A 25,542-nucleotide genomic window follows, 5' to 3' on the forward strand; every position below is an offset into this window, starting at 1 on the left:
AAAGAAAATCCTAGGTGGAAAGAGTTTAGAACTGATGGATCGTTTGCATTTGGACATGTGGTTGCAAGAGAAATATTTGCTGAACGGTGTCAATGTGCGCCTGAGACTGAATCGCAGCAGTGCCGCTTTCCATTTGTTGGCTGATGGTGATGCTACTAAAGGTGGCAATCCTAAAAGCACAATCCTACAAGCCAGACTCTACGTACGGCGCGTGGAAGTGTTACCCAAAGTGGCAAACGACATCAGTCAGACGTTGAGCAGAACGACAGCCAAGTATCCCATCCGACGTGTGGAAGTGAAAACGTTCACCATTTCTGCTGGACTACAATCCATAACCGAAGATCATCTGTTCCAAGGACAGTTACCCAAACGTTTGATCCTTGGTATGGTCTCGAATGCAGCCTTCAACGGAGCTTTCAATCAAAATCCTTTTAACTTTCAACACTTCGACGTAAAGAAAATCGAAGTCAGTCGTGATGGCAAGACCTTGTGTACCCGACCTTTCGAACCTGACTTTGCCAAGAACAATTACTTGAGATCGTACTTGTCCCTGTACGAAGCCACCGGACAGTTAGGAACCAACACCACTCACGGCATTACGTACAACGATTATGACGGAGGCTATGCTTTGTGGGCTTTCGATTTCACTCCAGACCAAGGCAGCGACGAGGGACATTTCCACCCTATAAAATCTGGCCAGATTCGTGTGGAACTTCAGTTTGCAAATCCTCTGACAGAGACAGTGAACGTCATCCTGTATGCAGAATTCGATAATACCATAGAAATCAACAGTTTGAGAGAAGTCATTCTAGATTATTAGAAAGCCATGGAAGACTGTTATCCCTCTTTACCTAGTGGAGAAACTTTGGACATGAAATGTGAGGAGACTGTGGAAGAAGTGATCATGATGAAGTCAAGATGGCCAGAACAAGAAGCCCATTTAGTCTCCTGTTTTGCCAAACACTTGGTCGACAAAATGACGGAATTGATCAAGAAAAATTGTTATGGATGTCAAAACGATCATCCCAGTCAAATTCAACACGATAAATGCCTGATGTTAAGTCAAGAAGAAAAATTGGACGAGTATCTGGACGAAGCTTGGAGTCTCATCTCGAACGAAGACGTGTTGCACCAGTGGTATAAAGACTTGCGTGAACATTCTTGTCCACCATTAACCACTCAAGAGATCCATCGTATCGAAGCTCTCCTGAATCAGAGTGAGGAAACAGAACGAATAACCGTTTATTCGTCAGACATTTTCAAGCAAAAAGTCAGGATCGAATTGACGACGTATTATTACCTGTGAAGAAGAAAAACAAACACAAAACAATGGATACCTGGGAACTTTATTACCTTTTGAACCACAGTTCGTATACGGCTTCTTGGAATCCTGTCGTCTGTGCTAAAGATGAACTCCCTCATCGCAAACCTAAAGACCATCAAGCTTACGTGATCAACACGGACGAGAGTCATCTCCCAGGAACCCACTGGGTAGCCGTTTACTTTCCTCAAGAAGGATGTGTGGAATATTTCGATTCGTACGGATTGCCCCCTTTGGAAGACGATATCATCGACTTTATGAGAAGAAATGCTCAGACCACCCGATTCAATAATGTGAAATTGCAAGGCACAGATTCCTTGGTGTGTGGACAGTACTGTGTGTATTTTCTGCATCATCGCAGCCTGGGCTATTCCTTAGAACATTTAGTGACTCATTTTGATCCTCGTTCTTCTGCTAGAAACGATGTGAAAGTAGATCGATGGTTTTGTGACCATTATGCTTATCTTTTGTCTCAAGCTAGGAAACGTAGTGTCCATCAATGGCCTAATGATTTCCAACAGTGGAAATCACAATTTCATTCACAACGTTGTCAGCCCTGTTTAAAGTAGATTGTATTTGAAGAAAAAAATGTTTGTGATTAGAAAAAAATTGTTTGATGTTATAGTGTTGGATTATTGTTAAAAATGTTGTTGTTTAGTGTTAAGTGATTTTTGAATAAAAAAATGTTGTGTTTTGAAAAAATGCTTTTGTCTTTTGTTTAGCTATAAGAATGTTGAATTGATGCTCTTTCATTTCTTACTATCCCTCTCATGACACTCACTGAACGTTGCGGCTCGAAAACCGTGTGGGGGATGTTTTCCTTCACGTCCGCGCTTTCACTTTAAGAACCGGGGTTGTTTCCAGTCTAACCATCCATTGTCGACTCATCCTCCTACGAAGATGTGCTCCAAACTAGCTAAGCTCAACGAAGCCTACGTGAATTTGCATAGGGTCAGACACAGTCTGATACCGAAGCCAGAAGAAATAGAGAATGTGAGAATGTTAAAAATCACTGAAGACCTGATAGAAGAGCTCTTCAGAGAAGAAGTGAACAGGGAGAAAGAAGAATGGACAGAGAAGTACAGACTTCAAAAACAGCAGCAACAGCAACAACAACAGCAGCAGCAGCAACCTGAACCTGACAGAGGCTTTGTCGATTGCCGTATCGACACCAAAGAGTTCTTCTTCTCTTTCCGAAGAAGCAGACCTATTGCCAGAAAGTCTATAATCAGAGGACATCGCATTCTTAGAAACTAAAAAAAGAATGCCATAGCAAAACAAAAAACAGCCCTTTTCAGGGCTACCCAATACTCTAGAAAAGAAATAACTATTAATTTGCCAATGTGTGTAGGTGGAGTAGTGTGTATATAAACACTAACTCTTTTATAAAAAATGTGAGGGTATGTGTTTGTGTGTTTGTGTGTTTGTGTTTGTAAGAGCTCACGTAACTTGGTATGGATAGTAGATTAAAATGATGTTAGTTTTTTGGCTGTTAGAGGTGTATATTTGGGGTTAGATTGGATTGCTTTGCGTATGTGGATAGTCTACTGAAGTGATTAATAAAAAATTTTAGAATAGTGAGTGAGTGTTTCTTTTAGGTCCGCGCGTTGTTGTTGATTTTGGTCACGATCTAGGTAAGATCCATTTTATGTTTTTTAGGGGATGTTTTCCATCACGTCCGCGCTTTCACTATAAATTGAAACTCGTTCGGCAGTCCAGCTACCCTTGTTGATTGATCAACACAGCCAGAAGAATGACTAGCAGAATAGTGAAACTGTTAGAACTCCAGATGCACCTGGAATATGCCAGGCGGATAGTAAACGAACTATCAGCGGAGGCTATAGTAGAAGAAGCAAGAATAAAGAAGGAAGAAGAGGAGAGAAGACAGAGGGAAGAAGAAGAAAAGAAAAGAGAAGAGAGGATGTCGTTCAATATTCCCGAGACAGAGGATTGGGGTGTTGAAGCGAATCATCCTCCCTCTGCGCTCCCCAGAAGAAAGGTGAAAGAAGACTGGGGAAGAAGATGCGTGTGCGGCGCCAGGCCAGGACGGTGCAACCATTAGATAGGTGCATCTGGAGTTTAAAAAAACAGCCCTTTTCAGGGCTACCCAATACTCTAGAAAAGAAGTAACGATAGATTTGCCAATGTGTGTAGGTAGAGTAGTGTGTATATAAACACTAACTCTTTCTTAAAAATTGTGAGGGTATGTGTTAGTGTGTTTGTGTTTGTAAGAGCTCAGGTATGTTAGTGTGAATAGTAGATTATGGGTTTCTTAGCGTATGTGAAGAGTAAAGTTAGGGTTTTATTATATGAAATGAGAAAGTAGGGGATGTTTTCCTTCACGTACGCGCGTTGTTGGGTCATGATCTAGGTAAGATCCATTTTATGTTTTTAGGGGGATGTTTTCCTTCACGTTCGCGCTTTAAGTATAAAACTAACAGTGTTTGCCATTGGAGCCCATTCTACGGAATAAGCAAACAAGAAGATGCCAGCAGCTTCAGCTTTGTACAACAACCTTATGGGAAGTTGGTATTGGATGGTGGATGGATTGAATGTAGCAGAAAGGCTTGAACAGGAATGGAGGCATGCAGTGACAAAAGACTTCGTCTCAAGACAAGTAACCAGCCTCCACTTAGCCATCGATATAGTAAAAGAAATGATAGAGGATGAGGAGAAGAGAATCAGAGGTTTAATTAACCCACCGTATGTGAAAGTGGGTAAGTTGAAAGAAGCGATAGTTTATGTGACAAGTGTAAGGTGTTTTTTAGAAGACATTGTGGAATGGACAGATTGGTGTTTCGCGAAGTGGGGCTTAGACAAGCTTAAGAAAGCGGAAGAAGTAATGAGGAATGTGCTGACCGAAGAGGTCAAGAAGATCAAAGAAAAGTGGTCAAAGGAAAGAAAAGAAGAAGAAAATAGAAAGAAAAAGGAAGAACTAGAGAAACTAAATGCAAACTGGATGAAAATCCAAGAGAAGTTCAGAGCCATGGGTCACCCGGACTGGTTGCCGGAAACAGAAAAGAAAAAGAAGAAAGGAATGATGGACAAAATAAGAGGATGGTGGAAGAAGTTAAGAAGTTAAAAGAAGAAAAAACCCAAAGGCCCTTTTCAGGGCCAGCCATATTTCTCGAAAAGAGATAGTCTTTGAATTGCCTACCCCTTTTTTTATTTTTTTAAAATTTAAAAAAAAAATCCCATGTTAATTTCCTTTGTCGCTATATGTTCCCACGATTTTTCTCCATGTTCAAATCCCCTTGTCGCTCAACAGTCCCACGATTTTTCTCCATGTTAAATTTCCCTTGTCGCTATATGTTCCCACGATTTTTCTCCATGTTAAATTTCCCTTGTCGCTATATGTTCCCACGATTTTTCTCCATGTTAAATTTCCATTGTCGCTATATGTTCCCAAGGGGTCCTGTAATGCTAATTTTCATTGTCGCTATCCTATCCCACATAACTACTATCATTTCTTCGCCTCAGTTAAGGACATTATGCTTACCGTATTCTTTATTACAAGTTTAGTAATAGATTTTATCTTGTAAACAATCCAGATTGTTCTAGAATGGAAAAATCCAATAATAAGACACAATATTTTTAGAAATTACAAATTGTAACTTTGGCCAGGTAGAGGGGCATATATTCTTGTTAATTTGAGAAATTATTAATTCATGCGATAACATCTGAAACCGAAATCATTTTTTGTATTGTTGTGATCAGTGTTTGATTTGGGTTGAATTTTATTTCTTCAAATAATTACTAACTGGAAGTACAACATTCTATTAAATAATATTTTTAGACAGAAACATTAATTGGAATTAGAGTGAATTCAGACGAGGACACTTTGGATCATATGATTCCGATTCATCAAAATTCTATTAGTACATAATCACGCTTCAGGCTTCTGATACATTAGTACATTCAAGAATACGGACAGTCAACGCCTTCAACGCTAGATCTTATTTCGAACATCGCTGAAATTTAATTAGAACTTTATTCATTAGCACTTGCGATCAAACGTTTTGGACTATTTGGAATTTAATTCGCAATACTTACCAATTCTCTTTGAATTTTCTTTTTGTATTCTAGAAAAATAAATTATTTGCCGAATTTCACAAAACATGTTGGTTGTGCTCCTTTCTTTTAGTTAGTTTAGGACCATAGAGTCATAATAGTTTATCTATTTAGACTATACATTATTCCGTAGAAAACCAGTTGGAAACCGTAACTACTGATCTCTTAAGATATAGAAGAAGCATAAAATGGTGTATTGTAAGGACATAGATGAATTTAAAATCAACACTTTCTTTCTCTAGATGGACCTTTATGAGACTCTATTGTCCACTTTGTATGCTTCTGAAGCCTTAAGCTTGTTTACTCTAGACTCTAATGTTTATTTTTCTCACATGTGTGTGATATAATTGTACGCCGTCAATACGGCCTGTTTGATCATAAGAAACGTACATGGGACCGAGAGGCGGGTCTATGAGTTATTTCAGTCGGTGTGAATAGGCAACAAAACGAGAAATTTCAAAGTAGATATTCAAACAATTTTACTTTTTCAATTACAAAAGACATTTAAAAGACGAATATGTTGTAATGTACGAAAGTAATACAAATAGCAAAACCTCCAAACAGTTATTTTATATGGTTAAAATATGTTCATATAGACAGGAGAAAGGAAGTATTTATCACAATTACTACATACTAATGGAATTGTTTCAATGTGTGCGCACTATGGTAGTTGATGAATAATTTAAGCACAAATACAATTGAAACAAATTTTTTATTCTTGAAAAGTACATTCTCATTAAGTCATTTAACTTTTTTGTGTTTAACCCACAAACCACAACACCATTAATCCGAGTGGCAAGGATAATCCAATATTGTCCTTAACGTCGTACACACTACGTTTCAGATGAAAATATTTTTTTTTTTTACTGTATTCTAATATATTTCAATTTGTATAATATTTTGCTTTGATTGAAAGAAAACAACTCTGCATTTGGCAAATTTCAAAAAAGAAGAAATATCTGCATGTTTTTAATAAAGAGTTGCTCTGCTCATTTTCCAAATGCAAAGTTGTTGCATATATCCAATATTTGAAGTTTAGTTTGTGTACATGGTTTCCACTAGCTCGTCTAAATCAAGTAATATGACTTAATGTCCCTCCTAATGCCTGACCGAGCTAATGGCTTCCTAGCCGCTGCGGTTATGTGACAAGGAGATGCTACGAAAGAAAAATAAACAAGTCTGAACTGTTCATAACCAGTGAACACAGAATTTGTGTCCTGATCGAGATATCTCAAGCTAAAGAGTAAACATATGATATGCTCATGAATCTATGGGGCTGCGGGTGTCTAGCTATCCCACAACAACCCTCAACCCCCCCCCCCCCCATAGACAAGGATAGGAAGCAAAGAAGCAAACAATCTTCGCTCTATAAAAATATCATTTCTTTTTCCTTCAATATGACGGGCGTTAGAGCTTCTGTTTCTCCCAATAATGTATTTGCAACTTTTTGAACATGTTAGAATTTTCTGATGATAACTGCATGGTTTCCAGCAACTTTGTGGCGCATTATCACTTCCTGATACAACAATGGAAAGAAGGATAATGACATCTTGTCAAGAAAAAGGCTCAAAATTAGTTAAACATGTGATTTTCTTTCAGATGAACAGTTACCGAGACTCGAATTACTATGATACTGGTGGGCGGTACCACTACTGGGAGGGAAGACGGGAACATGATTGTGCCGTATGCAAGCAGTCGGATTTGGTAAGCTAGAGAAAATGACTAACCCCTTTCGACTAAGTTGTAAGTAATCCTCGTGAAAATGAATTCCAATTAAATGTTTCAAGAGGTAACTCATCTGATGTATATTTTGGTGGTTTCTTTTATTTTGTTTTACTTGTATAGGTTCTGTTTTTCTGGTTTTAATTCTTCCCCAAAGAATGTTATAGTATGCATACATATAGGTATTATCATCTTATTGTGAGATAATCGAACATTGTGCCACATTTTGGTGTTTCCGTTGCTTATCTAGAAGAAGTAGCAGAATGGTCTTGCCAGAGAAGAAGGTCACCAAACTAATTTCAGTTCATATTTTATCTAATCAAACTTGCCAAATATTGACCCCTCGATAGGAAACACAGAACTGTAAGAACTTGTATTCTGAAATTATGGACCATCATGAAATTCTATAATACATTTTGTGCGACTTTTTGCGATTTTTTTTTTATATGTCTCTTGCAGTCTTTCTATAAATTAGGATGCGGCCATATTTCTTGTACCTTCTGCCATCCAAAACTTCGTGGATCAGACAACCTGTTTAGGGGGAGCTTCATCTGGCACGTGCAGTGTCCAGTCTGCAAATCCTGGAGCCCCGAACACCGAGTTACCCGGGTAGACCGTTTTGGGGTACCGGTAGTGAGTATTTACTATTAGTCCGCCTGCTGTCAGTTATTAATTCATCCATTCGTGTCAGTAGTGCTAAGTGTTTGCGTGTCTGAAATGAGGATCTGTTGTCAGTCATTAATTCATCCATTCGTGTCAGTAGTGCATAGTTTTCCTCTTGTCATTTATCTTTCTTTGTCCCTCAATCGATTTCTCTCTACATAACGTGTAAAATAATCAGCGAATGCCTGCAAATTCATTAAAAAAAATTCACCTAAGACATTATTTCATGTCTTTATAAAATGAAATACATGCACATAATTTTTTCTGTACCCTAACACGATTGTTGAGGAGGCGTAGGACGATATCCTTGCCCATTCGTCTGTCGATTCTCCAAACCGTACCAAATTTTGCCATTAGATCGGTTTTTTGTGTATTGTTAGCCCTTAGGCCACTGTTACGCAGTTGATCGGGGATATCTCTTGGTGATTGCAACATGAACCTACCAAACAAATTAGGTAACTCTGACACGCTTTTACGTAAGCTATATGCGCCAGTTGAATAATAACGATATTGTACGGTGGGGCAACGAAAATAGTATTGGTGGAGAAATTGAGTTTTCTGATCCTTTGGCTTCCGAGCCCTACAATATCGCTGATATCACGCAAAATATTGTAATCTCACTAATTTCTTGTATTATCGCGGCTTTCTATCTTTTAATATTCTCTCTCTCTTTCTCTCTCTCTCTCAGGGCGGTCACACCCTTCCCATGCAGACTACTTTTCTCACTTTTATATACAAAATGTCATATCATCTGTCAATATACATGTCGCTAATCATTTTCTGTTGCTCATGTGATCACGCCCTTGTCTTTTTCAAATTGCTAACACGCGTCATTTGTACATGTGATGTTGTGTTGAGAATAACCGTTATTTCGTTTGCTGAAGAGAAATTAACTTGAAAGTACAAACGTTTCTAACAGTGCAGCTAAATATACCTGAAAATATTACATGATATTATCTTCTGGAATATATTCATACTATGTTCAAACGAGCATGGCGGAATTTATATTCTGGTGTAGTTCTGGATTTCATTGGTGAAACACTTTTAAAGCAGGCTAGTATTTTGTTGTTGTTTTGTTGGTTTTTTTCTCAGTGTTTTCTTTAATTTTTTTCATTTACAGGATCTCAATAAATAAAACTCAGTTTTAAATACCCATCATCTAATTTTATTCTATGTATGTATTTAGAGAATATATTCACTTTCCTTTTTCTATTCTCTCGGCAATCAGCATTGAGAGGTTAGTGTTAGGACTGGTCGGCCTGGTGTCAGGATAATGTGACTGGGTGGGACATCATGCTACATGTCTGCAGCATTATGCCCCAGTGCTTGACATCACTATAAACTGCCACACAGCAGACATTGTAGCGATATGACTGAAACTTGTTAAAGCTACGTTAAAAATCCAAATCACACACACATGCACACACACACTTTCCTTCTCTCTGTTTGAAAACTAGCTCACGCTGATTCATTTTTATTAGTTCCGCAATTTTATGTATTCGTTCTACGTTGTTGTTACATAAGATGACATGATAAATACGACCGGTTGCTTTTATCTTCCATTTCAATGCCGAAAACACCCCCACCCCCACCCCCCTCTCTCTCTCTCAATGTGATACATTGGCGCTCGCACATATGGGCAAGGGGAGAGGGTGGCACTTGTCCTGTCGACCCCCACCACATGTTTTGGCCTACATCCGTAAAACGTTATAGCTGACCACTACATGTTTGCTGCTTCCTTTCCCAGAAAATAATTCTGTTGGAGACCATGCTGTGATATATACCTATTCGACTAAACAGAGCCGACAGCGTCTGGCGTTATTGATTAATATTCAACTTGGTAATGCACATGCTTGGAATACCAGCTACCCACGGCCTTGTGACGGGTGCTCCACGAGAGCTTGATGTTGAGGAAAGTAACAATCTGCAGGAGACTTTTATAGTATGATAGATAGAGTTGTATTGGGTCTATCTGAGGTAATTTTGCCACTCGGTTTGGATTATTTTCATTCTGATTATTGATTTTTTTCAACATCAAGCTCCCGTCGAGCACCCGTAAGCCTTGCCTTGCCGCTGGTTAACAAAATTTAGATATCGAGAAATACTGACGAGAAGCACGAGTGATATGTGTTAATTATTTCATTAAGTTCAGTTTCGTTTCGCATGCATTTTTGCACGCAGCTATACAATTTTGTGTGTTGGTGTGACCTGGTAAGTACTACACCATCCACCAAAATATGGTCACTGTGACTTTTATTTCTCTTAGCTTTGCGTACAGCCTGGTGTGTGATACAATGTTTGGTTGCAGAGATATTAAACTTTAGAGGATCTTGACCTCTTCGCTAGTACAACATTTTTCAACAATGGGTAGGAGGTAACGTGATGGGGCTGTCTTGTTACATAAACTCATTCCTAGTTTCAACGAAACTTAAAATATAAAATCAAAGTAAAGGATTTTCTATATCTTTCCTCAAAAACCTTTAACCAAATTACAAATCTGAAACACAAAAAAACCCAAATATTTGTGCTGACCAAATTACAAATCTGAAACACAAAAAACCCAAATATTTGTGCTGACTTTATCATTGTCCTGCAACTCGGCTGAACGAATAAAACCGGTTTACGCATTCTTACCAAGTTAAGATACTAAAATCACGAAACGAGGAGAAAAAATTGAAAACCTGTATTATATTGGATAAGATTATTTACATAGGAGCCATTAAACAGTATTCATAGCAACATTTTAACATTTGCCAATTGAGGCTTCATGTAAAAAAAAAAAACTGATTAGTGTGAAGCGAGACTACACTGACGGAATCAGTTAAACTGATCAGTGTGAATGACATCTTAAAATATGTTTCATAGACGGAAATGTACCGGAATTAGTCAAATTGGCATGTAAATTTTATATTTACATCCAGATGCAAAACCTACTGTCCGAATGTAAAATACCTTTATGAAATGATTATGGATTTAAATTAAAAACAAGAACATATATGTGAAAGAATTAAGTTTGATTTTCAACATTTGTGAAATTCCGACATATAAGAGAACAACAAGATTGAATCAAAGTATAATAGCTCTGTGTGAGTTTTACCTCAGGTGTATAGGTTCAGAACAAATTATATTACACAATATACTACGACAGCATCAAACACTATCAGAATGTTTGAGGCGCTATTAAGTTTCGGAGAGCAGGGTTACGATTGATATGACTGTTTAATTGACTGTTTAGTGGTATTTGAATATACTTTTTGACGGTGACTGTATTTTTTTGTAACCTAGTGACATAGTGATGAAAATGGGCAGTATCGTCGGAAACAACATTAATTGAGAGATATATATTGAATCAATTAAACTGGATTAAGCCCGACCATTATACTGACTGTATTCCAAGTCCTTGATAGTAGGAAAAGTAATTATAGAGGACAAAAATAAAGACAAAATGCTATGCCATGAAGAAGGCTTATGATGATTATATTTCTTTGAAAAAACATGCCTCGGTCAACGATGATCCTCCCGAAGACCTCTTTGCATGCATCCATATTTCTACTGTCAGGTCCTCTATTGCAGAGGGAAATCTGCATATATAAGCAGCAGGAATGCACCTCCGGCACACGTTGTCTCTGACACGATCCGATTCTCGAATGTTAAAAATTTGCATTATATTTAGAAACGACCCCCCCCCAAAAAAAAATAAACAAATATGAAAACACAGCTTGACCACACAATATTCAAGCGATCATTTATATTGATACTAATGGCGTTAAGAACAGACATAGTTTATTGTTTGAAATGAATTATGTGCTAAATCGAAGAAACTATCATCGTTCTGGTTGTTTTATTTACACGCGCGATCAACATTGTAAATAACAGTCCAACTAATGAAAATAACAAGACATTGCGATCAGCATTGTGTAAAGAAACACTATGGTTATCAGTTCATGAGTGAGCAACATAGCCTACGACCATTGTTGTGTTTATGTAAATATTTATTTATACATTTTTTTCTCCATTTCTTTCGACACTCTAAGCCAATCCAATCCACACACTGTTATTTATGTTGCTTTTGCATGCATATATAAAAAATGAATTCATAAAGAATAAGCATAAATTCTTTTGAGCATAATGTTTACTGAGAAAAAGATGTAACCAGTGAGATATGAACGGATGTGCACTTTCGTTCTAAGTTACATTTATATTTTAATCAATCTGACCTACCTTCTCGTTTCAGAATTATGTCGCATTGTAGCCTGTATGCCAAGACAATGTAGCCTGTATGCCAAGAAAGTCTAGCCTGTATGCCATTAAGCATGATGCATTGTCACTTTATTAAGGATGCAACTGTGTGTTTAGAACCACACGAAATCATTTTTTTTTTGTCATAAAAGCGATGCAGATAAAAACTGTAAAAATAGAATGCAAAGGCAGTGAAATAATGTATGTTGTAATTAATAAGTCAACAAATGCCAGGTTTTCGTCTTTGCTTATGTTGTAATAATCAAGTTTCAATAAACACCATCTAAAATTAATATTTGCTTAAAATGTTTAGTTTGCGCAACAAAATTGTGTGATTTTATTTTTTAATGGTTTGTTCACCACACCCAACAAAAGACTGCATTTTAAGTGCTGCACACGATTCACGTTTGACTGCTGGATAATGTGCAATAATATTTATTTTCGCACAAGTTGAAAATATTTTAAGCATATACGTTTAGGAGAATAATTAACTGAATGTTTTTCAAAGGCACATGAAATGGTTGGTATTACCTATGCCATAATATGCTTTCATCTTTACATCCCTTAAAAAACATCAGTCCACCTCTTGGATCAGACCTAAAACTAGTTCAGTTTTTTAATTAATTTAGATTTTGATAAGAAGAAGTTCATGCAATCCTGATCATGACAGTAAGAAAGGTAAAAAAGCATTTCATGTTTTAACTGTAAGAGCAATTGTGGAATTTTGAGACTTCATATTTCCATATGTGCCTTCTAGAAATAAGGATTCGATAAAAATCAATTGAAATTGAAATGTATATGGCCGCTCACCTTGACTGATCTCATTTCCAGCAAGTTTTCTTTGCAAATCCTTGTCGCTTGTTTCTCTTCACACTTTCATCATTCCTGTTCAATTTCATGGTTGACAATAAAATTGAAACATGCGATAAGCTCAAGTTGTTAAATGGGTTTTATATTTCCTTTGTCAATGCCATTAGGCAGACAGAAAGAGGCTAGCAATGATGAGTTAAAATTAGCTTAGCACACAGCCAGTATAATGGAAGTTTATTTGCCCCAGAATTTCAAGACTGCAGAAATATTTACACCATGATAGTGGTGTTTAGAAAACTGTTGCAGGACTCACAATATTAATTCAGCTTCCAGCGTAAACCTATAAAACACCATATTATTAAAAATTCAATAACATAAATTTCGGAATACTTATTTTCAGATCCATATTAATCAATATATACATAACCTTAATTCCAGCTTATTTGTAGAGGATACCTTACGAGTCCTTGGAAAGTAATCTTGGAAACTAAAACGCTCATTAAATAACATTAGCACATAGGTGTTTCCAAGTAGCAATATGATTTGTCATTTGCTTTTCTTTATTTTAGTCTTTAACAGGAAAATTCGCAAGCATAGATCTTGTAGTTTAGGGAATTTGAGGAAACTTATAAAATAAATTCTGTTGAACTTGACGAAATCGTTTTAACTTTTCATGGACACGTTGTGAAAATAAATATATCAGATCCCTAATTTTAGTTAAACTGATGGATAAAAACTCCTAAAAAATATCTGCAATTCTTTGAGGTGGAACATCATCTTCTTCCAGATACATTTAATAGCATGGTCCAGTGCTTTGAAAAATCAGTTACTGAACTAAGTACGATTGCATAAATTGTGATGGGGTGTTTGGGGTGGATGTGTATGATCTTCTCCAATCCCTACGGCTTTTGGCTATTGTTGTGTATGAGATGATAAACCACAGTGTTATTGCCCGGATCGAGTAATTAATAACATACAGTATGAAATTAAGAATTGGATAACAGTGAACTGAAGAGGGATATAGAATAGAAAAACACTATCCCCCGTATGTAAAATTTAATAATTTAATTAATTACATAATCAACAAATGACATATGAAGAATTCGCTATCTGTCAAAAACAGAGTTACAATATTATGCAAATTTCATTTAGCCATTCTGTTACTGATAAAACAAATTTTACCATATGGTTGAATGGTAAATCGAATTCAGATTTCCAGCATGACACCATCATCTGGTGTTTCCGGTCTTCCCAAGTCAATGCTGGTGATCGGTAATTGTTTTCGTTTTCTTTTCGTTCTCTCACTGGCCTCTTCGGGTCAGCAAATATTAGTTTCGGACTGCGCTCTCTTTTCTACTGTGCAGTCAGATGTGTGTTGAGCTATTTTGTTTCCCTTGAAAAGATGACATATAGAACACAACCTAAACTCATGCTAGATTTTTTCTTCTTCTGGTATCAACCAAGATTCCCATTCTCTTTTGCGAAAGATCTCATTAACCGAAAATCAGCAGAACTAGTTATGGTCATTCTCAATTAATAAATAAACATCCTACTATAGATTAACAATCCTACTTGTCGTAAAGTTTAGTTTATTCTAGCGTCCTGGCATTCCTACCGGGGACATGATATAACTAGCCCTCTTTATATAAACAATACCACATCGCTGTGGCTGTAAATTACCAGTCAAACTACCAACACGTAAATTACCAGTTAAACTACCCACACTCTAACTCGATTTTCGGTTGAAGAGAATTCACAACTTAATTACACACGAATTTAATGGACTTCACAACTTGTTCTAATAGGTTAATTTACTAATTATTGATTCGTTGACACATAATTTCAGATATAGAAAAATCAATCCTATACATGAATGACAAAAATTTAATACAGATAGTTTACATTTTCACACAAATTGCGTCAGAAAAAATGCATGAAATCTTACAACATTTTTTAAAATACCAAAACTCTAAACCAGATCTCATTCATATAACGAAATATTATAAGACATTCTTACAACATGAATCATACAAAAATGTACTGATCATTTCTGTAGTCAATGATACATTGAAGTATCAATTTCAAATTTAAAATGTGCACGTGGAATATACTTGTGGAATGAACTTAGCAGGTTTCATCTGTTACAGGATGCACATATAAAAGTCTGAGTAACAGCTGCGTCTCAGCTTGAATGCTACACGATATATACAAGCGGGAAAAAATATCACATATACGAGCGGCTCGTTGGTCTAGGGGTATGATTCTCGCTTAGGGTGCAAGAGGTCCCGGGTTCAAATTCCGGACGAGCCCCAGAGATTTTGTACACATGAACAATCCATATCAATGCAAATTAATGAATCCATATTTATAAAAACTGATTTTTCACTACTTGATTTGTGAATCCCATGTAAAATGTACGAGCATTTGAATTTTAAATAACACATTCGGTCATTTCTAGAAGAAGAAGAAGAAAAAAAAGCATAGGTTTCGATAAAGGCAATCAAGTACCATTAGTGAACTTTTTTTTATTTATTGAAATGATATATATATATATATGATTTGGACTTTTAAATTAGCTTTAACAATCATTCAGTCATATCACTACGATGTCTGCAATGTGGCAGTTTATAGTGATGTTATCCTGACACCTGGCCGACCAGTCCTAACACTAACCTCTTAATGCTGAGCGCCAAGCGAGGCAGCTGTTAGTGCCATTTTTGTAAGTCTTTGGTAAGACTCGGCCGGGGATCGAACCCACGACCTCCAGCATCCGAGGCGGACGCTCTAACCACTAGGCCACCGGAGCGGTCTATATATCTTTGCGACTGAATGTATGTACCTCATGATCCCACCGAATGTTTTGTAAAACGAGGTAATATTTTCATTTGAGTAAAGAAATGTAACTGGAAAAGGTTTTGAGATATCTTGCATTGGCACAGAAAGCACAATTCAGCGAAAATGGGACTGGTACTATTATGGACCATACTCTCATTATCAAAATAGTTTTGCATCGGCCGGGTATCTAACCAGGACCACCTGTGTGGCAGGGGAGCATTCTACCGCTGAACCACGATGAACACTTACTTTTCGTTCGTAAGGATATATAACCCGACTTTTCATTTTACCTCAACTGCCTAATGTCACTTACATGCCAAAACAATTTCTATTTTTGTGACGGCCACATTCTTTCTCAATTGCCAGCTTATTCAACAGATTCGTTTTGCATGCAGTTCAGTAATAAAAAAGGCCATAAACTCAATCAATTCATTCCAAGGATGTCGTCTGTAAATCAAAGTTAGTACAGTTAACAATATACTACCTCCAAAACAATATTTAAAAGCGTCAAGAGAATTACATTTTGCTGTTATCTATAATCAGTCTTTGCGTCTCAGAGTGTACAGTGAAGTGTCGATTTCGAACAACAACCATATTAGTATAGTCGCATATAATTAATAGATTCAAGAACATACCACCTTAGGCCTCTGCATCTTGTGCAAGTGTAACGGTGATCGGACTTTTCTCAAGGAAAAGTCGTAGAAGAAGAGACGTAAATATGATGAAAATACAGGAAGCAATTAGAAATAAAATAAACATGTTCTTCTATTTTAAATATTAATGCACATCATACTTGCTTTTGTTTCTGTTTTCTTATCCTAATAAATGATGTGCTTCAAAGAGGAAACCTGAAACAAACATTGCCTAATACACCCAGTGCAAATAGGGCAAATATGTTTGTTTTCTTCTGAAACTCACCTGAAAAACTACTGTACTTAGAGTGGACAGGAATGTCAAATTTGGCGTCCATCGACCCAAAATCTGCATGGAGTCAAGCATACATCTGGTATCATACCTGGATGACTGTAAATGTAGAGTACTATTTAATGAGCGAGATTTATGAGCCTCCTTTTCAATACAGGTTTAGGTAAATAAGAAAGTAAAATCTACTGACAGCAATTAATACTACATAGATCTAAAAGACAGAGTTATAGACCCAAAAGGCTGCATTAAAACTGTGAACAGTAATAGTTTATAGGCTTGGTTTTCCTTGCGAAAAATATACACAAAATAGCATTATTAAACTAAATGAGTCTTCATTATTGCATGTTCTCCTTGTCTCAAAGTCCGTTAGTATCAGATAAAAAGACACGCTCGAAGGACACCTGATTCTTTTTATTTACTCACAATAACACTGATATATTTCCGAATGTAGACGTTGTAAATCTGTACAAGAACGAACCTTCTGTCTCAGGTCTCTTGTAGCTGCTTTATTCTACACTTTGATTGATATGTACTTTCAAGTTTCATTGCAACACCTGTATGCATTTGAATTTAATATCTTGAAATGATTTAAACTCTCACATGATGCTTGCAGCATAACTAAATTCTCAACATATTTATGAATTAATATTTATAACATAGTCGGTATAGTTTTCCTATAGTATGTACAGTTTCATATTTTTGATATCACAACGTGTTACATATCACTTTATGTGATTCTGATTGGTCCAAATAAGACCATGAAATTATTGTGCCCTCTTCTTATTAGTGACTGGCTGCGATCGTGCGTATACTTTTTAATCCCCGCCTTCTGGCATTTTTTGTTTGCAACGAACATTTTGGCGACCATTTTTCGAATCGACTCAACGATAGGGAATTGGAGAAAAATGGACTGGTCCATATGAATATGGCCAATTCACCCCCATTAGGGCTTGTTATGTCATGAATAACAACATCATTATATGAAGAATGGCGTAAAACCCAAAGACAAGAGCTACAAGAAATAAAACTAAGGGTACTGCTCATTTGATAGCAGGTGTGTGGGGTGGAGGTAGAGGGGGCGGTAGCTCTATAACGTATAATTCACCATATATACAAGCATGGTCTAAATGTTAACTAACAGAAGTAAATAAGCTCACCTCTGTTCATAGAAGAATGTGGACATAAACCGGTCTCCCAACTGACAGAATTTCGTCCAACCACATCATATTTACGCGGTAAATATGTGATGTAAATCCGCATCAAACAGAAATTTGTTTACGTCTTCTGTACAAAATACTGTTCCAAAGCAAATACTGGAAATATCCGGTCACAAATACATTAAAGCGAATATAGGAACTTCTCCATCCAGTAACCCTCTTTTCAAATAAATATAGCAAAAAAGTAATGTTTGGTTGTGAAAGTGACATTTTATGGTGAACATGGACTCTTACCGGTACTGTGTATCGTATCAAACCATGTGAAATCACACGTATTGAACATTATGTTTTAAAAATGATTTTGTCTTCATAAAATGTTCTGTTTATTCGGATGGACGCTTGTTCTTTGATTTATAGTTTATAAAAAAAATAATCTACTTTTACTAGTTCAACTTTGTTTTGAACTATTTTTACGCACACCAAAAGAAAGGTGTAGCGTCTGTCAGAATAAACGAAATAATTCATTCTTCTTTTTATCTAAATAATTTCCAATGAAATAAAAACTATGTGATAAAAGAATCTCAAATGGGTAATGATTTAATATTAAATTTATGAAACACGTTGAATAATGTCGAGCTTTTTCTCGCCAAGGCTTGCAAAAACTGATCTTTATCAACTCTTTTTATACATTCAATATTAAATCATTACCTATTTGAGGTCCTCAGTATATGACATACTATAAATGATGTAAATAAGAGGATTACGAAAATTTAATATTTTTCTTTTGAAATGAGAAGTAAATGCATAACTCTGCTAGCTGGTTTTGTTTTATTTCTTCTTAAGAACTATGAACACATTATGATAGTTACCATTTTTCTCTTTACGATAATTAGCATTTTAGATAAGAAGAGGCTTAAGTAGGAGAAATTTGTAATTTCTGTATCGGTACTCTCTATATATATTTATAACGTCTTATATATATATATATATATATATATATATATATATATATATATATATATATATATATATATATATATATATATATATATATATATATATATATATATAAAGAATACAAATCATATGGCGAATGCACTGGATCTGGATCCAGCAATGGATCACGTGTGTCAGTGATTGATTAAAAGCAATGCAATAAACTGAAAAAGAACCGTGCAAAACCAGTATCTAACTAGCTTAAGCGCTTTCGACACACAACGAGTCTTTTTCAAAGGCAAATACTAAACATATACAAGACAAACAAATAAAACACAAAAGCCGTTGTGTTTGCAAACCTTTTTACATGGCTGTTTCTACAGGAATTAAACCTTTAAATGTGTTATGTTTCAACTACTTTATTTCAACTTGTTGCAGATGCTAGAAAATGCTTTTATTGACCTAGAAATCGATGAGCCATAACGACATCTGTTCTTTTATGTAAATTTATGTAAAGACAAATTATATCCCGGATATTTCATTTCTATAGCTGTAATTATAGGATATTAAGCAAATTTAGATAATTATTTAGAAGAAACTGTGTCGGGTGCAAAAGATCATTTTATTTGTGCATGGCTGTCTTTTTCAAGTCTTTTTGGTTTAAACCGCTTCATTTCAGTGTTCTAAGGCGGCGTATCCAGTAAGATTCCTTTTCTTTGCTGGATTCGGAACTCCAGCTGCGATTGTGAGCAGCTCACAGCTGTCCAGCACCGTTTCGCAGAGTGTACAGAATGATTTGAAATTTTACTTTTAACAGAAGCCAATTAAAGCAGATGTGCATTTTAGGAACTTTAATATGAGACTATTTAATTATTTTGCATTCTTTAGTTAAACATAATTCGTTGGTAGGGATTTGCTTTCTATTCAGCCAAACAGTTGTTTGAAATGTTATAAATAACTTTTTTGTCATTGCATTCTTTTATCATCATGAAGTAAAAACGTGTTTTAATTGATAATATTTTACAGTGTCTTGAGAGAAAGGAGCGTTTATTAGCAATGTTATGTCATCATGGTGTTGCAATTATCTTGAACCTCAGTTCAAAATATATTATGTGTGTGCACATGTGCGTATGTGAAACATTGATAATTTCCGATGGCATTTTGTGGGTTGGAGCATTCTCTTTTCTTCTTTGGCACCATTCCGTCTACGGGAGACGATGCTGTAGCTCCGGAGTAAGTTTTTGTTTCTCCTTCTTTCTAGCTCTCTTTTCAGCTTGTTTTATGTTTCTGTCTGCCTCTGCTTTTTGAACGCCCTGTTTGATATATAGCCGCCAGGTCGAATAATCGTTAGCACAGCTCTCCCAGTCGTTATCATTAATGTTGGACGTCTTCATGTCCTTCTTGCAAACATCTTTGCAGCGCAGACTTGGTCGTCCAGTCGATCGTGCACCTTCTGCTAACTCCCCATATAACAGGTCATTGGGAATGCGGCCTGGGTTCATTCTCTTGACATGGCCAAGCCAGCGAAGGCGCCTGAGAATGGAGAACATGCTGTTCATGTCGGCGCGTTCCAGAACATCCGTGTTGGGTACTTTGTCCTGCCACTGGCTGTGCAGAATGCGCAGCAGGCATCTCAGGCGGAAGCTGTTTTGTTTCCTTTCGTGTCTGGCATAGGTGGTCCATGTTTCGCTGCTGTACTGGAGTGAACTGAGCACGCAGGCCTGGTATACACACAGTTTGGTCTTCTCAGTGAGCTTGGGGTTGTTCCAGACCCTCTGGTTAAGTCTGGCCATCACTGCTGCTGTCTTTGCAATCCTGTCGTTCACCTCAGAATCAATGGAGAGTGATCTGGAGATGGTGGACCCTAGGTATGTGAAGTTCTCAACAACTTCCAAGTTGTACCCATCGATGGTGACGGAGGGAGGGGAGTCTGCATCCTGCGCCATAACGTTCGTTTTCTTCAAACTGATGGTCAGTCCAAATTCATTACAGGCGTGGGAGAGTCGGCATACCAGCTGCTGCAGTCCATCTTCCGTGTGTGATGTCAAGGCTGCATCGTCGGCGAAGAGCAGTTCACGGATGAGTACCTCTGTGACTTTAGTCTTAGCACGGAGATGGGCGATGTTGAATAACTTGCCTGTCAGCCCTGGTATAGATGTACATTCCCCCGCTGCAGTCTTTGAATTCGTACTGGAGAAGAATGGAGAAGAAGATGGCGATGAGCGTCGGTGCAAGGACACAGCCATGTTGGATTCTGCTGATGAATGGGAAGGCTTCCGATGTTGCGATATTGAAGCACACTGTGCTGTGCATGTTCTCGTAGAACAACGTTACTACAGCAAGCAGTCGTGGGGGGCAGCCGATCTTCTACAGGAGTCTGAAGAGTCCACTCCGACTGACCAGGTCAAGCGCCTTCGTCAGGTCTATGAAGGCAATGTAGAGGGGAATCCGCTGATCGCAACACTTCTCCTGCAGCGTGCGTAGTGAGAAGATCATTTCTACAGTTGACCTGCCAGTTCGAAACCCACATTGGGACTCTGGGTAGACGCGGAAGGCTAGAATATGCAAGCACGACAAGGCAACACGGGCGAAAGCCTGTCCGACGATGCTGCGGTAGTTGTTGCATTCGCTACGGTCTCCTTTGTTCTTTGTCAAAGTGACGATGTTGGCGTCACGCATGTCCGGTGGGATGTTTCCCTGTTCCCAGCAGAGGCAGAGGAGTATGTGTAGTGGCTGGAGCAGTGCTAATTTCCCGCTTTTGAGGACTTCAGGCGGAATGCCGTCGCTTCCAGGAGCCTTCTCACAGGCAAGGCAATCGATGGCTTTTCCGAGCTCTTCCAGAGTGGGCGGTGTGTCTAGTTCCTCCATGACAGGCAGGTCTGGGATGGCGTCCAGGGCGGTGTCAGTGACGACGTTTTTCGGATTCCTGGAAAAGCTGATTTTTACTGTTGGGGTGAGGTCCCTTATGATACAAATACACGGAAGATAAAACATGTGTCATCTCCATCCAATATTTAAATCTACAAAAGAAAGTTCAACCGAATATGTAGGACAAGAAGTGTAATATTTCTGTGCATGGATTTAATCTGATGAAAATTGTAACTCCCAAAGTTAGGGCATTATTCGGTTCTTATCGAAGATAATGAAACATATCCATTCCTGCTGTACAAAAACACCAATATACCGACCATGTTAGTAAAGAAAGTCTCGTTTGGACTGAAACGCGAACAAGATAGCAGTGTTAGGGATCCGATTGTTACAATCACGTTATTCATTATAAACGAAATGGCTAACTTTGTGGTTTTATGTTTTATTCATTGAAGTTTTCCTATTTCTAATTCGGTAATCGGATAGTAGAACTATCAGGACGGTAGGCGAATATTGAAGGAGTGAATCAAACTAATTTGGCGTAATTCATGTGCCAATTTATGAATAAAAACAGGGGAGAATTGTCAGAATCTAGTTATATAATGCGTGCTAAACACGATATCCCTAAAACTCAGCATTAAGAGGTTAGTGTCAGGACTGGTCGGCCTGGTGTCAGGATAATGTGACTGAGTGGGACATCATGCTACATGTACGTGACATGATGCCCCAGCGCTAGACATCACTATAAAATGCCACATTGCAGACATCGTAGCGATATGACTGAAAAATCAGATACGGTATATATATATATATATATATATATATATATATATATATATATATATATATATATATATATATATATATATATATCTGACGCTCACTTTAATGTGGATTTACATAGTTATAAACATTCATTGATGCAATACCGATACTGAAGTTACAAATTTTTCTTACCAAAAGCCTCTCCGTTATCTAAAATGCATTATCATTTAGTGAAAACTGGTAACTGTCAGAATGCGTTCATCGTTCTAAATTTAAAAAAAAAAACACAGCAGAACCAGCAAGAATTACGCATTCATTTTTCAATTCAAAAGAGAAATATTCCATTTTTATAATCCTCCTATTTACATCATGTTAGGAATTCATAGCACGTCATGCATATTAATTCATAACTATGTTAATAATTTAGAGATGATGGAAGCAACGTATGAGACTGTAAATCAACTGGCTAGATTAAATTCGTCCTCGCAGCCTTTTAGATCTATGTATTATTAATTGCTGTCAATGGACTTTGTTTTCTTATTTACCTAAACCTGTATCGAAAAGGAGGATCACAATTCTCACTCATTAAATAGTAATCTACATTTACAGTCATCCAGGTATGATACCAGATGTATGCATTGGGTGTATTAGGCAATGTTTGTTTCAGGCTTCCTCTTTGAAGCACATCATTTATTAGGATAAGAAAACTGAAACAAAAGCAAGTATGATGTGCAATAATATTTAAAATAGAAGAACATGTTTATTTTATTTCTAATTGCTTCCTGTATTTTCATCATATTTATGTCTCTTCTTTTACGACTTTTCCTTGAGAAAAGTCCGATCGCCGTTACACTTGCACACAATGCAGAGGCCTAAGGTGGTATGTTCTTGAATCTATTAATTATATGCGACTATACTAATATGGTTGTTGTTCGAAATCGACACTTCACTGTACACTCTGAGACGCAAAGACTGATTATAGATAACAGCAAAATGTAATTCTCTTGACGCTTTTAGATATTGTTTTGGAGGTAGTATATTGCTAACTGTACTAACTTTGATTTACAGACGACATCCTTGGAATGAATTGATTGAGTTTATGGCCTTTTTTTATTACTGAACTGCATGCAAAACGAATCTGTTGAATAAGCTGGCAATTGAGAAAGAATGTGGCCGTCACAAAAATAGAAATTGTTTTGGCATGTAAGTGACATTAGGCAGTTGAGGTAAAATGAAAAGTCGGGTTATATACCCTTACGAACGAAAAGTACGTGTGCTTCGGTGGTTCAGCGGTAGAATATTCACCTGCCACGCGGGCGGTCCTGGTTAGATATCCGGCCGATGCAAAACCATAATAGTACTAGTCTCATTTTCGCTAAATTGTGCTTTCTATGCCAATGCAAGAAATCTCAAAAAATTCTTCCAATTCTGAATTAACCGTTTAGGAGCTGAAAATGTTTTTTGTATTCCATAAACGGCAGAAACAAAATCCTTGTAATCTTGTGAATTTTTACATGTATGTTTTATATTCCTTTTCTCAAGTGAAAATTACCTCGTTTTACAAAGCATTCGGTGGGATCATGAGGTACAAAGATTAAGTCGCAAATCGGTCAGTGTGGGTATGTGAGGAATCTTGCCAGTAGCTTCTCGAGGGTCGGTGGTTCTTTCCGGGGATTTCCCGGGTTCTTCCTCCAACATTAATACTGGCCGCCATGTATAGCCTATCTTGTGCTGAAAAATGACGTTAAACCCTACAACAACAACAACAACAACATTTGAATAAATAAACAAAAATCACTAATGGTACTTGATTGCCTTTATCGAAACCTATGCTTTTTTATTCTTCTAGAAATGACCGAATGTGTTAATTAAAATTGAAATACACGAACCAGGGGTTCACAAATCAAGTAGTGAAAAATGAATTTAGAAAGCATGGATTCAATAATTTGCATTGATACAACATAAAAGAATGTTCATGTGTACAAAATGCGGTGGGCTCGTTCGTCCGGGATTTGAACCCTGGACCTCTCGCACCCGAAGCGAGAATCATACCCCTAGACCAATGAGCCGCTCGTAATCGGAGGACATTTTCCGCTGATATATCGTGTCGCATTCCAGCTGATAGTGTTTTTGACAGGTAGATAAGGAAACGCAGCTGTTACTCAAACCTTTATATGTGCAACCTGTAACAGCTGAAACCTGCCAAGTTCATTCCACAAGTACATTCCACGTGCATATGTTAAATTTAAATAATCATCCGTTTATCTTTAAGCTATTCAATTTGCTGACAAAGAGAAAAAAATACATTAATTCTACAATTTGCATTGATAGAGTAAAAAGGATTGCCTCGGATTCGTCTGGGATTTGAACCCAGGACCTCTCGCACCCTAAGCGAGAATCATACACCTAGACCAACGAACCGCTCGTAAATGTGGCAAAGAGAAACTCCTTATCATCACTCTTGTTTCATCTTCAGATCCAAATCTAACTTTAGTCACATTTATTTGGTGTCCGCGTGAAAGGTGTCCATTAAGATCTTTGTATTGGCATGGATCTTCATAACTTGGAACCTTGTAATAATTAATCAATCCTGTTTGGGGCATGAATTGAATTTTATTTAGTACTCGCTCGTTAAGAGAAAGAGCAGACAGGTAGGGCGCGATGTTAACGTGAAGTCATAGTGGTAAAGTGTCGAAAGTGACATGCACCAGGAGAAAATATTCTGGAAGCTGTGGTCTATTTGAAACAAGTGTCATAAGACGATACTTTCCAGAATGCTTATTAATAAAGGCGGACTGGAAACAATTGTATGACTTCTTTGGGACCGATAAGAATTCTGACGGGCAAAGTAGCAATCCTGTTTGGCTAAGCTAAACGGGGAATAGGAATTCTCACACGGAATTAAGAGGTTTTAGAATAGCTCTCTTCATAGAATTATGCAGTCCAAGTTCTGCAACGAGCAAGAATTTGACTCCAGGAAATAAGAGATTTTTTCTTTAAATTGCGTTGGGAAGTGAGGGACACGGAAAAGATTAGAGATCCGACTTTATAAGGAGGTAGGATCTCGGATAAAGCGTAAGGTAGGTCTCAGTTGCTTATTATGTATATTCATTGATGTAAGTTTGTAATTATTGTTTAATTTATTTCTTTTAAATTGACACTTCAATTATTTCTTGAGCACAGAAATGATCAGTACATTTTGTTTTGATTCATGTTGTAAGAATGTCTGAT

The 25,542-nt window shown here is 37.1% G+C and overlaps 1 long non-coding RNA gene and 2 other non-coding genes across 3 annotated transcripts in view; 2 read left to right on the forward strand and 1 right to left on the reverse strand.

Moving 5' to 3' along the window:
• The window catches only part of LOC149787625 (uncharacterized), a 33,904-nt gene extending 20,959 nt beyond the window's left edge, over positions 1–12,945 (forward strand). Inside the window, exons 2-4 of the long non-coding RNA XR_016424078.1 lie at positions 6,992–7,096; positions 7,574–7,747; positions 12,012–12,945. This is a non-coding gene — a long non-coding RNA (uncharacterized LOC149787625). The remainder of the gene's footprint in view (positions 1–6,991; positions 7,097–7,573; positions 7,748–12,011) is intronic.
• A 2,119-nt stretch (positions 12,946–15,064) lies between these two features.
• On the forward strand, positions 15,065–15,136 carry Trnap-agg (transfer RNA proline (anticodon AGG)). Its single transcript has one exon. It is a non-coding gene; the product is annotated as a tRNA-Pro (tRNA).
• Positions 15,137–24,660: 9,524 nt separating this feature from the next.
• Positions 24,661–24,732, reverse strand: Trnap-agg (transfer RNA proline (anticodon AGG)). Its single transcript has one exon. It is a non-coding gene; the product is annotated as a tRNA-Pro (tRNA).
• Positions 24,733–25,542: the final 810 nt, after the last annotated feature.

The sequence above is a fragment of the Sinohyriopsis cumingii genome, chromosome 11, assembly GCF_028554795.1.
Source record: "Sinohyriopsis cumingii isolate HCF-2022 chromosome 11, ASM2855479v2, whole genome shotgun sequence".
NCBI classification, from domain to species: domain Eukaryota; kingdom Metazoa; phylum Mollusca; class Bivalvia; order Unionida; family Unionidae; genus Sinohyriopsis; species Sinohyriopsis cumingii.